The sequence below is a fragment of the Periplaneta americana genome, chromosome 10, assembly GCF_040183065.1.
Source record: "Periplaneta americana isolate PAMFEO1 chromosome 10, P.americana_PAMFEO1_priV1, whole genome shotgun sequence".
In the NCBI taxonomy this organism is placed as follows: Eukaryota; Metazoa; Arthropoda; class Insecta; order Blattodea; family Blattidae; genus Periplaneta; species Periplaneta americana.
The window spans coordinates 60,751,656-60,764,651 of NC_091126.1; the positions used below are offsets into that span (position 1 = coordinate 60,751,656).

At 34.3% G+C, this 12,996-nt stretch overlaps 1 protein-coding gene across 1 annotated transcript in view; it reads right to left on the bottom strand.

Moving 5' to 3' along the window:
* LOC138707726 (uncharacterized) overlaps nucleotides 1-12,996 on the bottom strand; it is a 576,458-nt gene that overhangs the window by 36,191 nt on the left and 527,271 nt on the right. The gene's annotated exons all lie outside the window — the stretch shown is intronic.

Sequence of the window (12,996 nt, forward strand, 5' to 3'; positions counted from 1 at the left end):
AGCTATTCCAAATTGTTTCATGAAGCTTTGAATGTCAGGAGTTTAAAATAGCTCTCCTGAAAAGAAATAGTAAAATGAACTTGGAACAGTCTGGTTCTGGGCCATCGATATGGTAAGATGACAAGTTAAGATAAGGTGCGTTAATTTAAGGTAATACGAGTGAAGGTAACATCATATAAGGTAAGGTGAGGAAATATGAGGTAAGTTGATGTACAATAAAATAATTTGAGGTAAGGTAAGGTGAGTCAAAGTGAGGTATAACGTAAGATGAGTTAAAGTGAAGTAAGGCGAGATAAGCTAAGGTAAGGTGAGGTAATATATGGTGAGGTGTGTTGTGATGTTAGTTATGGTAGAGTAAGGTGTCGTAATATAAGATGAGATGTGGTAAGGTGAGGTAATTTAGTGTAGGGTAAGGTAAGGCAAGGTGAGGTAATGTAAGATAAGGTGAGTTAAGGTAATGAGAGATAAGAGAATATATGGCAAGGTGGGTTAAGAAAAGGTAAGATGACGCAATGTAAGGTAAATTGAGGTCAGGTAAGGTAACACGGGGTAAGACAAGATAACATGAGGTAATATATATTGTACATTTAGTTTAGGTAAGGCAATGTGAGTTAAGGTGAGGCAATGTATAATAATGTAATGTAGGATAAATGTACGTAAAATATGGTAATTTGAGGCAAGGTAAGTTAAGGTGACGTAATTTAGGGTAAGATAATGTAAGGTTGGTTAAGGTAAGGTAAACTACTGCGAGATAAGTTAATATAATGCGAGATAATATATGAAGGTGTGAGAATGATATACTGTAATCCTAAGCCACACAGACAAACTTTCACAGGAAAGCGTATTTGGAAGTTTAGAGTCCAATGCTGTTAGGTGCGGTACCATAATTTCTACAGCGTATATTTTTGTTATTTGTTCATTATGTTTCATAATATTTCACTAGTAGCTTCACCACATGTGTAACAAATTAAATCGCACAAAAAATAATTTTTGTTAGAAGTGTGACTTTGAATTCTCTCATTCTCGCACCGTCATATGGTAAGGTGAGATAAGGTGAGGAAGATAAGGTAGATGTTAAGATGAGTTATAATGTAAGGTAAGATAAGGTAAACTGAGGCGATATAATGTGAGGTGAAGTACCTTAATGTTCTTATATGTTTTTACACTGACTTTGTTCATAAGGTTGATTTTGTGTTTTCAACGTTTTGTCGAGAAAAAATCCTCTAGCGTTTCGGGACTATTTGCATGTTATTTCATCAATGTCATAATGCGCAAAACGTGAAGGGCCTCCTAATCTATTGCGTTGGAAGATTTCTATCAGTCACCACGCTATGTCACTAATCCGATTATTGACTTTCTGGCACTTTTGAAACCTCACATTCCCAATTTTTACGATAAATGGTCGCTGGAGCATGATTCATAGTAGCCCTAACTGTCACGTCTGGGAGAAGAAAATCCACATAGAGTCATTTGTCGGTCCTATACGCATATATTTGCTGTTTACATCTGGTCTCACGCAGACGTCCTGGTTCTAGTCCAGGTCAGGAATAGAATATTTCATTACAAAACTTACAGTATTAATTGTGGAGGAAAATTTTGCATTTGGGGTTTTTCTCAGAATTCTCCAATTTCCATATGTAAGGCATCATCATAATTCTGCCCGATCTTCTTTCCATTGTCACTCCATAGCAATCTCCGATCGCAGGCTGACGCGTGGATGGGGCTGTTCTGGCGACTAGAGAGGTTTTGTTCAGATTGAGGACAATCTTCTTTCTCGTACTATGTTAGAATTATAGACAAATATCTTCAGCTCAATGAATACGACCTAAAGACTATTGAAACTGCAAGTATTTTGACATTAAAGTGAAGCATGTTTTTAATAACTCAATTAATCTTTTACTTATTAATTAATTAACTTCTTAATAATGATCATGTAAATTAATATATTTGAAAAGATATTTAAAACTCTATATGCCAAAAAGTTCTCACCTCCAATGTCAAACTACTAATATACAATGTGTATAATATGTATAAAGCTTTTTCAAATAGATTCTGAGAAAATGGTTTCAGACAAAGAAACTGCAAAGTTAAGTAACGTTCATTGCAGTGTCATAATTATAGATCAATAAAAAGGATACTCTAATTTTCGTAGGTACTTTGAGTTTCAACTCAGAGAGACCTGTTTAATGAGTGCTGAAAATCTTATTTCTCTGCGTACCATACATAGTTATGGAGAAAATGCAACCTCTTTTCAAGTAAGCTGACGAAATCTAACAAGTGCCCTTAATAAAATTCGCATGGTAAATAGAAGTAATTTGGATATAATAATTTGTCTTAGGGAAATGTCCTTTCCTTAGATAGTATCTGGTTTGTCTAATTTGTCAGTTTATTCTACACGATAGAAAAACTCAGGAACAAAATTATATTATGGTTCTCGAAGTATAGCGCCATTATAGGTTTATTTAAAGTAAAAATATATTACAATTTTCCTATATACTTCATGTGCATTATTCTCGAATAAACTGACTCTTAGATATTGAAAACGATCGAAATCCGTCCAATAGTTCAGCAGTAATTGCAGTCCACAGACGGGAATTTGGACAAATTAGACCCAAAGCATTTCCGAAACAAGTTTCTCGGCATTAGGGACGTTGAAATTTATATTTCTGCGAAGTTATCGAAATAAATGTCATCCAGTATTACATACCGCACCTAATGAGAAAATAAAAGCACAAATCTTTCAGTTTGTTCGTCCACATTCAAAGTATCGGGATTTTTCAGAGATCGATGATGACTCTCTTTCGAGAGAGGATGTTTTAGAGCAGACCCCAGTAACAGCCGAGCCTTTACTACGTAGATACGAAATTTATTTACTTGAGAATGTTTTGTTGACAGTTATTAAAGATTTACATATGCATGAACCCGTAGACGAGATCCAGTGGGAATTTATCTTCTTTTCTCGAGACAAGAAACATTTCCGAAAGAGAATATTTTTACAGGAGACCGTACGATACAAAATGTTTAATATTCGACAGTTATACAAAAAATTCAAGGTGTCAGAAATTTACTCAAAATTACTCATTTGGGTTAAGGTGTAATGATTTTTAATGCAAAATATCTGTGCGCATCTGGTCTCTAATGAAAGTGAATTAGCACTCTTTATTTCACACTCGATATTTCGTTGCAAATTTGTAACTGAAAAGTGAAAGATTACACTGCGCGCCCCCATTAAAATATTACTACATATTAATATTAATATAAATTTTAAACATGGATTCTCGTAAATAACGAAACAAATTTAAAGCGACAAAAAAGTGTTGACCTCGTGAGTTTTTGTGTAAGAATGATTGCATACATGCAATTTAAATTGTAAAATTTATGATTGTAGTTAAACATATTACTTTCTTGGATCACAAAAATGAAAACTGTCTTTATTTGCAACATGGATAATGCGAATTCATCATCTTAATTTTGTGAGCATTAAAATAGTAATTTCCACAAGCCTGTAGGTTAGAGTTCAAGAAACTAGACTGAAAACAATGATTTCATTGATAACACAATGGAAATTATTTTCAAAATTCTGAACGATACTATGAGAATACAAATTTCATATTCATGTAATTGAATTATATATATATATATATATATATATATATATATATATATTAAATAAAAACCTGTAAAGAAAAGTAATGTGCTTGCCTTTTTTATCGCTTGTAATTCATTGTGATAGCATTGACGACGACGACGACGACGATGATGATGATGATGATAGTGATGGTGATGATGATGAAGATGAAGTTTCCGACGACGTTAATGAGTTGGTAGAACTTTGGTAGATGAAAAGTGGTTTCCAGAAAAACTCCAACCCTACCACACCTTGCTTTTTACTAATCTGTAGTTGAAAGAAAACGATGCTGTACTCGTTCGTGTAACGATATGCAATTTATTTATCTCATGTAAATGTGGTATTATTGATGACGACACATCGTTCCACAACTACCAAGATGAGTGGGACGTAAGGACAGCATGGCCACTTTCTGTAAGGATTTTGTCGATATGTAGTTAATGTGTTTACTTTATGCTCTTTTATGAAATCGTAAAGTTTCGTTTTTGTCATTTTTTCGCCCTAACGTATATCTACAGAGTCTTTCATAAATAACGACTATCGAAAAATCAACTATTATGGATAATATTTTGAAATGATGTTCAGCCCCACAAGAAACAAACCTTCCCGGTATCGTACAGCCGATTTGAAAACAAACACCCCCTCCTCCGCCGCCAGAGGAAGCCAGATGTAATGTGCATTTGATGCCAACTTAAAATGATCTAGAGCATGGCCGTCTATACGCCAAGAACTTAAAATAACCTGCAGCACGGCCTTCTATACGCCAAGGATAATGGCACACGGCCATGCCTATACACATTGTTGTAATAGACTGGAATGATAAAATGCCACGCAGCCGCTTAACATTATTGCAGAAGAGAAAAATTGCTGCCTGGTTTGAACTTTGAAACAGTGTCGCTCAAATTAAGCGTTCATTCTGTAGACGAAATGTTTCCAGGCAGGTGGATCGGTCGCACAGGTCCAATTTGTTGGCCTCCGCGATCACCAGATTTGACTAACCTGTAATTTTTTTCTGGGGATTCATCAAGAATCGTGTCTATGCGACTAAGCCGCGCACCATTCCTGAATTAGTGGAACGAATTGAACATACGATACAAATGGTTACACCTGACATGCTTACCAGAATCCATGAAGAGTTTATACGTCGCTTACATTTGTGCATTCAGCAGAACGGAAGACATTTTGAAAATTGTACACCATAATTTGTCAACAATTGAAACTGTTTTTACATTTATGTGCTTAATAAAGGTTTAAAACAGTAATAGCTCTGGCGGCGAGGGGAGGGGGTGTTTGTTTCAAAATCGACTGTATGGCACCGGAAAGTGTTCTTTCTCGTGAAGATGAACATCATTTCAAAAAATTATCCAAAATAGTTGTTTTTTCGATAGTCGTTACTTATGAAAGACCCTGTAGATATACGCTATGGCAAAAAAATGACAAATACGAAACTTTACGATTTGGTAAAAGAGCATAAAGTAAACACTTTAATTACATATTGACAAAATCCTTACAGAGAATGGCCATGCTGTCTTTACCTCGAACTCATTTTGGTAGTTGTGAAACGGTGTCGTCAGCAATAATACCACATTTACAATAAAAATACTTTTCTGTATTCAAGAACATTATTATAATAAAAATGTAGCGAACAATACTACATAACTATTTTTATTGAAGATGCAAAAGACAGTAATGACATTTGGATGAGGAAGATTCTTGATCAGAAGATTCAAATAAAGGAAGATGCTGTCTCGATCAACTTCAATAAGTGTGTCGGTATTATAAAAAATTGTAACAATGTCTAAACACTTTGCATACTAGTGGGAATTTATGTAAATTTCTTACACAGTTTTTATACAAACTGTAACGCAACACTGATATCAAAAATGGTGTTCTCCAGTAATTCTTATATAGGTCTATTAATCGTCTAGAAGGTCGTGTCCTCATGGGGGAAGAAATTTTCTAATGAAATTTCGGCTAGTGTATGGGACCGGTGTCCACCCAGCATCGTGATGCACTTGGGGATCTAGGATAGGTAGCGAAATCCGGTTGCGAATGCCAGCTATAACGGCTGGGGGGATCATCGTCCTAACCACACGATACCTCCATTGTGGTTGGATGATCGTCCACCTCTGCTTCGGCATGTGGGCGTGAGGCCAGTAGCCGGCTGGTCGGTCTAGGCCCTTCACGAGCTGTAGCGCCACGGATTATTATAATCGTCTAGAAACCGCCATCATTGCTAACCACCAGTCTTCGGTCAAACCGCTGGGAACACTCACTATGAGGGACAATCGATTCGACGTCACGCAATCACAAGTGGTGTCTTAATTTTCGAGGACATGCATAACTAATTTTTGAGAAGAAGTGTGAAAACAAAAAAAATAAATCAATTTCAGCTCCTGAAAAATATTTTCTTTTAATAAATGAGCCTTTGAAAAAGATTGTTGCTTACTCAATGCATTAAATGATTATTAAATTTTCTTATCTAGTGGTAAAGTTTCATTTAATTAACTTTAGTAGTGTTAACATACCAAAGGTTAAAATTATTCTACATTTTCAGCCCTCTGAGAAACCAATGTCCTTAAGTAAATTATTTCTAACTGCTATAAACTTTGTAATTCTTAAACGTTCTTGATTAAATATCTCAAGATTTTTATTGTCCTCCCTAGAACTTAACTAAAATTGTTACATGGCGAAGTATGGTCATAGGCACGAACAAAGTAGTTTGGGCATTTTCACTTGGAGAATATACGCCAGAAAGAGGAAAATAATTGGGTTTCCTTTAATTCTGCATATCGGTAATACCCTGGGTATAGAGATATATGGAAAATAATTCGTAAAACTCAAGTTTACATTGAAATTCTCTCGAAAGTTAATTCTGTCACTTTAATTTTGAGAATCAGGCAGTACAATGGACTTTGCGCGTCCTACGCTAGAGGTTACAGCAACATCCGTCTAGTTGCCTAGCAGCTTGTTTGTTTCTAAGACAGTCTGTCAGAAACTTGGCGTTTAACCCATACTTGTCAAGTTAAGAGAATGTTTCGACTACTTGTCTCCCGAAACGAGGAACTTACAAAATAGGGCACAAAATTTATCTCGTAGTTTAATTGTATCAGTGAGAATTTAATTCTTTTTTTTAATTACAGATGCTGTCAAAATTCATAACCGCTAGTAAACTTGGCTCAGTACCTTCTCAAGTAACTTAAGTAGTGCATAGCATATAAAGTAACACAAAATTAATATTTGAAATGATAGTTAAGTGAACTGAGAGAAAAATCAATAACTTAATTTTGATAACGTTATTGATGTTTATCACAAGAATAAACATGTTTTAATAGAGTTTCCATCTCTTCAGCTTGTTTCTTTTGTGATTCCAAAAGGTTTTCTCGAACAAAACTTTAAATATGCAAATCAAATTAACATCAAACGCTTGTTTTATTCCTACATTCCTTTCTTTTCAGAAGGAAATTCTCCACAATACTTCTTTGAAGAGATATGTGAACCTGTTATTTGAGAAACCACACACGCCCTTGATTATAAGTTTTGAGAAAACTGCAAAAATCTCTATGCAGCTTTTAAATATTTTATGCTCGACCATGCCGAAATGTAGTAATTATACATCTGGTAGCAGCCCTTTAATGGACCTCATTAAAGTACACCTATTCATTAAAGTTCAGGTGTTCCACCAACCAGAAAACACCATTGTAGCAAAATGAAAGCGCAAGTATCGATTATTCTTGGATATGCAATCGAAAGACAACTAGCGAAACGTCACGGAGGATGGAAATCCAATACTGTCGCAGAAGGTTATGTTCTGTTACTATAATAATTAGCGTTAATTGTAAATAATATTAAAATGAATTCAATTTGTCATCTCGTTTTTCAATGTCTAAATCAATTTCAAGATTATATCAAGATTAATGTTTATTTTACTCTCTAAATTATATCAAGATCAATGACATTTGTTTCCCGGAAAAAATCAATACTTTCGCGTCTGCGCACATCTCACAGTTTACGAGATATTGCACAAGGTCAGTTCCGCTCCCCAGTCAGATAAGAATAACATGAATACTTATGAATAATTTCAAGTTAGAAATATGGTCGAGCATAAAAAGTCGTATGAAAATTATGAAACTCGCTTGCGCTGGTTTCATAAACATACTCGCGTCTTAATTACTACCATTATAGGCTCGTTGCATAATGTACTATTATGTGTGCATGTCCTTATACTTTAGGGTGATTTTTTCAATTGAATTGCAGAATTTCTAAATATTTCAAAACAATCTTTAATTAATTGAGGACTTCAAATGTTAAACCATGAAAGTGTCAGAAACAAAATTGTTCAATATTACAGAAAAACGTTATTAGCAGAGTAAAGGCACTTACTGTACATGGTTTCTTACCGCACTGATACTGGATCAGGTCCTTTACTTTTAACTGTACAAAATCCACAATATTAGTGGCATATTAAACACTTTCATTACTCATATTACACTTAATACATTTTATGAATGACATGTTTACACCAGGACTGTAGTTCATCTCTCTGTCTGTGATACTGGAGCAGGTCCTTCACTTCTAACTTCACAAAACCCACAATATTATTGACATATTAAACACTCATTATTCACATTACACTTAATACACTCTATGAATAACATGTTTACACCAGCTCTATAGTTTAACTCTCTATGACGGAAAGAAATCTCTTTATTAGTCCTCATCGCTGGCTGTACATTTCCAAACTCCATTTGGTGTCCACACATTTCCAAATAAAACTTTCTGTGTTTAACTTCAGGCAAAAAATGGGATCATCGCTATCAAGTCCTTCTTCTTTTCTTCACTTATGTCTTTCTATACCCTTATTCCTGACACAGACACAGAGCGTTCAGTCACGTTGTTTCAGAGCTAAACAAAACACGGGTATCGTCGGAAATGGCAGCGGCACATTGACGGTTCTTTATTGTGTTCAACGTGGTACATACACAAGCAGCGCAGCTTACCGACGTCTATATAAACTGAAATTATAAACTTAGACACATTCACTGTTTACCATTTTGTTCAGCTTGGAACATACATTCAGTCGTACTAAAAAGCTTTTTTTTGTGGCACTTTCATGGTTCACCATTCGAATTCCTCAATTTCTTCGAGAACGTCAAGGTGCCCTAAATTTCGTGGAAGTGTTGTCTTGTATTGCATTGTATTGTATTGTATTGTATTGTATTGTATTTATTAAAATTCCATGGTATTCATACATTGCCTACAGCTAGAATATGGAACAAGTCAAAAAATTTAATACTATTATAAAATCTTAATTTATAGTCACAGTCTAGATGAAATATATACAGACGAGATTTACAATATAGTCTACTAGTACAACACAAAGTTTTAGTATCACTTTCATGAAGTGTTATTCAATGTCATGAATTCACCTACAGAATAGAAGGCGTGAGAAATTAGGTACTTCCTTAATTTGGCCCTAAATAATTTTATGTTTTGAGTTTCATTTTTTATATCGATAGGGATGCTATTAAAAATTTTTACTGCCATATAACGCACTCCTTTTTGATAGCACGATAGACTTGCCGATGGAGTATGAAAGTCATTTTTTGACGTGTATTTATGCTATGATCTGTTGAATTAGTTACAAAGTTTTCACGATTACATACGAGGAAGATTATTAATGAAAATATATACTGACAAGCCATGGGCATTATTTGTAGTTTTTTGAAAATAGTCCTACACGATTCCCTAGATTTGGCACCTACTTTTATTCTAATAACTCTTTTTTGTAATAGAAATATATTGTTACTATCTGTGGAATTTCCCCAGAATTTTATTCCAAAACTCATTACCGAGTGGAAGTATGCAAAGTATATTGTTTTTAAGGTATTGATATTTACTATCTTTTGCATAGATCTAATACCAAACAAGCTGAATTTAGTTTGAGGGTAATTTCTTTAATATGATTTTTCCAATTTAACACATTATCGATTTCTCAAATACATGAAATATTTGAAGTAAAATTATAATAATTTATTTATTTTGTATGTAAGCTAATGAGAACCAAAACTATTTAAATACATATTTAGTACATAATGTATTTTGTCCTTTATATTACAAAATGAAAAGGAAAAGTTACTCTAAAAGTGAAAATACTGATATTTTACTACACCTCCTGATTTGCGTTATCTCTTGTTACGACTAGACCAGGAAAATTAATCAACAGTAATCTCACTAGAGGCTTTGATTTATCTAGAGTAAATCAAAACTCGAGTGGGATTTGATTGACCATTACACGATTAGAAGAAAGTATATAAAGATTAGAAGTAACGAAATACTACAATAAAATAAATATTAATTGACTTACGAAAATACAACTGTCTTCAAATGTATTATTGTACCATCTCAACATTACAAATATTACGCTAGATGCATGCTAGATGGCAGTAGTGAGTTATGATTACTAGTGATGCCTTCTCGATCTATATCACGATGTCAGTGTTACTAGTCAAGAAGGCTTTGTTGATTCAGTTTCATTTTTATTAAAACAGTTGCATTCCACTTCAATTATCCGAATCCCAGTAATCAACGTCACTTGACAGATGATTTTCAATAAATCTTAATATTAAACAATCTCTGATACGTGACTATCCATAATATCATATAGCAGAAGCTATAACATAACCTAAATAATATACACAAGTGTTAGAAAAGTTTTAATTAACGACGATGACATAAAAAATAAACATGAACAATTTTAAAAGGAATAATTATTGAATGAACAATTTTCAAATTTGAATGTGGTTGGTGGTTCAATCGATGTTATATTGGACGTGTGCGTAATAGAAGTGGAACTCGTTGTTGTAGGCCTACATGTTATATTCCTCAACTTATTCAGGATTTCCGAATGGTGCTCTTCATTTATTTGTAAATAGGATTTCAGAAGATCCATAGGTATGACCAGTGATTTTTATTAATTCTTGTTCTTGAATGCCAATGCGAGTCATATTTGAAAATGCTGTGCATCGACTGGAGTGGTTTGTAATTTTTTTTTTGACGTCCAGACCAGCGCAGTTTGAAATGTTGGCAAACAAAGAAACAAATGCTAGGGACGCGATAAAATGAAACAAATGCTAGGGACGCGATAAAATTGTGCGATAAGCAGCCATGATTGGTTGAAATACGTCCTTTCGTACCGTTTTTTTGGTCAAAAGTGGTATGACGTAGTAAAAGTGTAATAGTCTTCATAAAATCTTTTGATTTCATTCTATTGAGGGAAATACTGTCATGACGTCAACATGTAAGATGGATACTTCTATTTTCTCCTACATGTATTAATATCAGAAAAAACAAACTTTTTTTTAATAAGAATGGACTTGTGTGGTTTGTCACATAATCGATTCATTTAAATATTAAGCACGAATTTGAATTTCCTGCCTCACGACAATGCATTTTTAGCAACTTTTCTATGAGCTGTTTACCTCTCAGAGAATAGTTATATTTTCCTTACGAATTTGAACGCTGCCTTTGACAGTAATATATCTTAGCAATACCCTGGAACGCATATTATTACTCTGCTACAATAATTCCTTCCCCTTTCAAAATTAATTTCCGTTCTGACGCTCCTCCAAGGAATTATGAATTTCACGTTTCAATGTAAATACATATACCTTCTCTGACAACACTACATGTTATGGGTGACCTTGAAATCACCTTAAACTGGTTCTGTAATCCTTTCCCTCCGCAAGATCATTTCAGTGCTTCCGTCCTCCCAAGGAAATCTAATACGCCTACTGACAACAGTACATCTTAGAAATGGCCTTGAAATAATGTTATTTCTCTGCAACTATAATCCCTTCCCTTCGAAAGCTAATTTCCGGCCTTCCGCCACTTTGAGGAATTCTGTATTTCACGTGTATGTTACAGGTCCTTTGACAAGTCCGTGCGGTGATGAGTGATCTAGACTATCAGTAAGTCACGTAGGTGGTACTAGTTCGAGATACGGTCAGGCCTTGTATTTTACATTGAAAAACTTGTGGGAGAGAAGGTTGCTGTTGTGATTTTTCTCAGTTTTCTCCCGTTTTACCATGCTAGTCATCAACACCATTCCGGCCGGGAACTCGCGCATCAGATATTCTTGAATTGCAGGTCAAAACTGCATCATTATGAATCCATAAACTCTCGCATAATTTTACTCATACAAATGTTGAGTAATAATAGTAAAGGCTCATTCACAATGAAAATTAAACATAAAGTAAGCGTTAACTTAACGTTACAGTAAAATCAAGAAGTCATACCATCATTCACGATGGGAACATAAACATAACAGCAAACATACTTGGTAACCATGGAAACATAACAACGACGCCATTTTCTCATATTCTGTCGTATACTTCAGCGCTCCACGATTGTGTTCTGTTTGCCAATCACGTAAGCATAAGCATGAAAGTTCGGAGTTTGCAAACTTTCATGTTAACGTCTTACGGTAATGTTTATGTCAATGCTTATGTGAATCATTGTGAATGATCCCATTTGGTAGCCTGGGCGCAAACTTCTGTGTTTATGTTACGGTTATGTTTAATTTTCATTGTGAATGGGCCTTAAGTACACAACTGTTTTTTAATTTCACAATGCGCACCAGTCTATTTTACAGGTTTGTACTTCGATATGTTTGTCTGCATTAAAAAAAATTCCCGTTATCTTTTGAAGAAATTTAAAATACAGAAATTAATAGAAAAATAATATAGGCTACATGGATAACTCCCTCATTATAGACTAATTTAGAGACAATATAAGAAGAGAAACTGCAAGCAATACAGGAATATCTGTAGAACTATTGTTTGTAAATAATAAATCGATTAAAAGGTAGGCAATGTGTGAATGCACGTAGATATCACTTTGAACAATTCCTATAACACAGGTTACTACTAATTATGAAAGAAAAATATAATTATATCCATGCTATTATTAATCACAGTTATGAAAGTAAGAATTCGCGGAAGTTTACGGATCGATAACTACGCAGTGTACGCCGGCCATGTAAGCATGTCTAATACGCGTACCCCTGGCTGGAAATCGACTGCATTTTCTGTATTTTATAAATAAAACGTTAAGATATTTCATTGGGTAGGGCAGCGTGAAAAAAAAATATCACGACACTAAGTGTGCGGTGAACCTATATATTTCCTGGACCTTCTGTGTTAGACCGTGCTTTGGTCTTGATTGAAAATTTCACACTTTATAATGAATCCATTTTAAATGAGTTAATTTAGTTTCTGGGAATTAAATTACGATAAAATGTTTGTAATTACAAAAATTGAGGTTAGTAGTACGTTAAATTAATTCTCTTTATAAGAATCTACTATTAA